Consider the following 5,297-nt stretch of genomic DNA (forward strand, 5'->3'; position numbering starts at 1 on the left):
TTCCCTCTTGTCCCATCGCCTGTTCCTTGGGAGCAGAGACCGCCCCCCCCTCGCTCCCCCCTCCTCTCAGGGAGCTGTCGAGAGCGAGAAGGTCTCCCCTCAGCCTCCTCCTCTCCAGGCTGAACACCCCCAGGGCCCTCAGCCGCTCCGCACCAGACGTGTGCTCCAGACCCCTCACAGCTCCGTTGCCCTTCTCTGGACGCACTCCAGCACCTCTATGTCCTGTTTGTCATGAGGGGCCCAAAACTGAACACAGCACTCGAGGTGGGGCCTCACCAGTGTCGAGGACAGGGGGATGGTCACTGCCCCAGTCCTGCTGGCCACACCGTTCCTGATACAGGCCAGGATGCTGGTGGCCACCTTGGCCAGCTGGGCACACTGCTGGTGGGTGGCTTCCCCATTCCCCAACAGCATACGCCACATGCCTTTAAGGCAAACGTGTTTAAAGAGTATATGCAACTGAGCTTCAAAGAGGCTAAACTGCGTTTGGTCCCCAAACCAGTATGAAAAGCAGTGAACTGCAGAAGAGAGGTTGCTCAGACTCTGCTGGTTCATGTCTGCGCTTGCCTGGGCTTTTAAGGAAGGCTTGTCCCATCAGAGGTGAGGAGGGCTGTGGTGACCGTCACCTCCTGCCCGCGTCCCACGGGCACGCCGGCTCCGTGGGGATGGTGATTGTGGCTCTGAACACGTTTGCTGTGAATCATCCCGTCTCTAAACTCGTCTGGGGGACGTTTTTTCTCTTTAAGCAGGAGGTTTGGAAGTATCCACCGGTGGTGCCTGCAGCTCCGCTGGCCTCGTGCCGAGGGCTTTCGGCATTGAGCATCACGGGGGTCAAACCCCTTGGCACAGCAGGGGGGCTCTGCCTAACGCTTGCTCCCGGTGCCCGGGCACCTTTCTGGGGGGCTCCCCGGGCATCCAGGGGATGGCTCCTGTGGGAGCTGCCTCCCGGAGAGACACCTTCCCCTCCGGCTTCTTCAGACCCCTCCGGCTTCTTTAGACCCCTCCAGCTACAAGCCCTCTTGTGGGATACACTGCGACCCCCCCAAATGGTACCTGCGTTATCGCAGCTCACAGGCTCGAACGGGGGCTGAGGTTTATCCACTGTATTGTGCACAAAAGTCCATTTAATTATTTACAGGCTGACGTATATCATTTAATACGTAGAGCCGAAGCATCCACCAGCCCACAGGCGAGAACGGCTGAAAGCACAGCCTGCTTGGCACCGCGTTTTAACTGAAATCCCTCGGCGCTCGCTTTGTTTTGCATAGCACTTTGTAATACTGTTAGTTGACTTGGCTGCAGTTTCACAAAGCATTTTTCTCTCTTTTTTTTTTCTTTTTTTTTTTTCTCTCTCCGCTTGGTTCAACACTCGCTTGAATTTAATGGGACCGGAGCCAAGCGCGTAATGCAAGCCAAGCGCCGACGTTTGTTTGGTGTGCAGTTCCCGACAAGGAATATATATAGTAATTGTCTCTTGCTCCTCAAAGCTGTAGCTTTGGCAGAGGGGATGCTCGAGTTAGCATGCCAAGTATTGAAAATCATAATCAGTCAGTGATGAAAACATGTATTTATGGCTATAACGAGTCGCATCAAAGCGAGAAACATTCGTCTTCTCTGTAGAAGTAACAATGTCTCCTAATTCAGAAATGCCTACTTTTAAATCATGCAAAAATCTGTCGGAGTTAAAAGGCTCTGAGAGCTTGGCCTGGCTGTCTGGCTTATTTCACAGCGATATTCCTAATATTCGCTTGCAGCCGCAGTTTCAGCCATGGTTACTAGGTTCGGCGTTGAGGCACAATAAAAGAATGTCGCACTGATTTATGCACTTACGGCGCGTCATTAAAGCTTTCTGTAATCCTGGACTTGCAGGTAGATTTCTTGTTTGGATTTTCTTTTTTTGTTTTTTTTCTTTTTTTGAATGTTTGATTTTATTTTCTTTTGTAGTTTCTTTCTGGCATATCCACGATGCGTTCTGTTCCGGGGCTGCTGTAACGTATGAGCTTTCTGCGGTCCCCGGAGGAGCGCTGCTGGCTGTGGTGAGGGTTTGAGATGCGGCAGCGCTCCGTGTCTCTGTGATGCTCTTACGCTGTGGATTGACAGCGAGAGCAGCTACAAACCTGGAAATATTCCTGCTTGAGCAAATCCCTTTCAGCCCACTCTTTATGCCAGCACTGCTGCGACTTTTCAGCTGGAAGAAACCTACTGCTGTCAAAAAAAAAAAAATTCAACCAAAAAAAAACAACAAAAAAAAAACCTTGAAAAAAATGCAGTTTATAAACAACTGCTTTTTAATAACTTCCTCCCAACTGGCGCGTTGAGTCATCCCCCCGCTTCCTCCCCCGGCCGTAGGAAGGAGCGCGGATGTCATCTTTCTGACGAGGTGGTACGTTCTCGTGACGATGCTCCGCAGAGTTCCTGGCGGGGATCCCGCAGAGCGAGGAGAGCTGCTGTTGTGATGCCTGGTGGCCACATGCCGCGGCGGCGGCTGGCTCTGAATCATCCAGCTGTGGGGGTGTCGGGGAGCCCTGAGCCGCCGCGGCCGCGGCCCCGTCTGGGTGGGTGTCGCTCAAGTTTGGTTTATTTTTTCTCATGATGGTTCGTAGGTAGAGCGCTATTGTGTGCTGACGGAGGGGTTTTTTTTTGGGGGGGGGGACTGTGATCTGTTGGGGAAGTCCTGGACCATCTGTCAGAATGAGGATGGTGACAACGTGGCTCCAATTTTACGGGGCCATCCTGGCATCTTTTCCCTGGAGACTTTGACATTAAGTCTTCTCTTATCCTATATACCTGTATGTCTATTATTCTATGTGCTACTTCTGTTTTAACTCATCGTACAGGAACATTTCAATGCTTACCACGCACATCAGAGCATTTTTGCATAATTAGGTTAAATTTACACTTAAATTTACGCTTAAATTTTTGAATTTTGAGCCATATTTTCATTTTTGGATAGTTTGGGGTTTTTCATAAACGTCATTTCACAAACTTGTATTACAGAACTTCAGTTTCTTCAAATTCTAATGAAAATAGAAATCAAGAAAACTCTTTGCTAGCAGCTAAAAAAGAAAAGAGTTAACCTGTTCCATCTGCTTCCCAAAACCTGTCAAGCTGGAAGAAATTCACTACAGTGTGTCCAATGGTACCTTCCTGGTGATGCTTCAGAAAATAGGACAGTTCTGATTTAATTGCAGTGAAATGTATTGGACATTAAAATGTGTTGAGCTGGTCATTGTGCAAAAAAAAGCCCCAACTTAATCCTGTGACAAAATAGGAATAGATCCATAAGGGACAGGGGAATTACCGACTTTCTGATCGTTTGACTTTCTACCCATGGAAGCCCCTGGGATCGTACTGGGGAGATGAGGACCCAGAGCATCATCTCCAGCTCTGCTCATCCCCGTGGTTTGCCAGTTCCATGATGCATTAAAATAGCATTAAAATATTTATTTCCCAAATGATATTTGAAGCAGGGCAGAACCACTGTCATAAGAATTCTTTTGCGTGCGAGAACTATGTTGGAAATGTATTTGAGTTTTAAAAAGCCTTTTCTTTCTCGCAGATTTGAAGGTGGTTTATGCTGAAATTTTGGCTGAAGGTGGAATGGATTTAGGTTTTTTTCCTGCTTTCATCCCTGTTTGTACTTCAGAGTTTCTGACTCTTTCCTCATCGGTGTAAAGCCCGAGCAGTATAATCCTCCATCGCTTTAATTATCTCTTCGGGGATGTTCTACACTATGGGTATCTTGTGCTCGGGCACAAAGCCTCGTCGCTTGCTGGGGGCAGCGCAGAGTTTGGGGAGCATTTCAGAGCCAAGTTCAGCTGCTTTTCTCCCAATATCTAAAAAAAAACCCCAAAACCTGGGGCTACAGGAAAGAGAGGGATCTTTGGTTGTAATAGTCATTAGTTCACACCTCATGTGTAGCGAAAGGAAGAAACACCTTCATGCAAAACGTTGCCCTACAGTTAGCAGCGGTGGGTGAGCGAGGATCTCTGGAGCATCACGGAGGCGGCCGCTTACCCCGTGTTCTCCACGCAGGGAGTTCTGGCCAGGCTGAGACGGTTCCCACAGCGGGTTTGCAGACCGCAGATGGTGGCGGTGGCCCTGGGCTGGGTTAGATGCCAAGTGGTGCTGCTCCCTCCCTTTACAAGGATTCAGGCTAACTTCATGGAGTCACAGAATGGTTTGGGTTGGAAGGGAACTTGAAGCCCACCCAGTGCCACCCCCTGCCCTGGGCAGGGCCACCTCCCCCCAGCCCAGGTTGCTCCAAGCCCCGTCCAACCTGGCCTTGAACACCTCCAGGGATGGGGCAGCCACAGCTTCTCGGGGCAACCTGCCCCAGGGGATCACCACCCGCACAGCCAACAATTTCTTCCAGATATCTAATCTAAATCTCCCCTCTTTTCAGTAACTTGCATCCCTTGTTTGAACATGTGCCCTCAGCAGCTGTGTGATGGAGGTAGGACCGGCTCCGCTAGCAGCGTGATTGGAGAAGCAGTAAAAGTACTGGTAGTCCCCATCCCTGGAGGGATTTAAGGGTGGTGTAGATATAGCACTCAGGGACATGATTTAGTGGTGGGCTTGGCAGTGTTAGGTTAGTGATTGGACTACATGATCTTACAGGTCTTTTCCAATCTAGGAGATTCTGTGATTCTTTCAAAACAGCGCTGCCACCTCCAGCAGCGACGGCAAAAATCTATGAGAACGGTCTACCGGTGATGGTGCCCATGGGTGGTAACCTCACAGGATAGAAACTCTTTTGCATTTAGCTTGGTTTTCTGAAGGTGTTTGGCTTACCTTACTAATTTGAGCTATGCTGGGATGAGGATGTCCCTCCACGTAAAGAGGGAGTGGGAGGTGGAGCCGGTGCTCATGCCATGCCGCCGTGAGGCTCATCATCCCCGTGGTTATGGCACAGGGAGGGCTGCACCACCTTCTTCACTTGGCATGCTCCAGACCAGATCACTGGTGGACCTGAAAGTATGGAACAATTAATGCATCAATATCCAGTTTATCAGTGCTGGGAGCTTTTTTATTTCTCTAATGTTTAAAAAATAAATAAATAAAATTGTGTGATTCAGCGGTGAGAAAAGCTGTCCTGCCCACGGAGACGTGTGGCTGTGCGTGGTTGGGATCACTGCGGTGAGCTGTGCCCCGCTCTAGGGCACCGCCAGGTCTGGGGTTAGTGCGTCTGTCTGGGTTTGTGATCTCCACGTGCTTTGCGTGTGGATTTGCTTGAGTGAGCAAACTACAAGAGTGTATGCACAGGAAAAAGATGCCAGTAACTTTCCGTGTGATTT

General features: G+C 49.7%; 1 protein-coding gene across 2 annotated transcripts in view; it reads left to right on the forward strand.

The window, feature by feature from the left end:
* The window catches only part of WLS (wntless Wnt ligand secretion mediator), a 38,981-nt gene that overhangs the window by 12,757 nt on the left and 20,927 nt on the right, over positions 1-5,297 (forward strand). The gene's annotated exons all lie outside the window — the stretch shown is intronic.

Source organism: Charadrius vociferus, unplaced genomic scaffold (assembly GCF_000708025.1).
Source record: "Charadrius vociferus isolate BGI_N301 unplaced genomic scaffold, ASM70802v2 scaffold423, whole genome shotgun sequence".
Taxonomy (NCBI): domain Eukaryota; kingdom Metazoa; phylum Chordata; class Aves; order Charadriiformes; family Charadriidae; genus Charadrius; species Charadrius vociferus.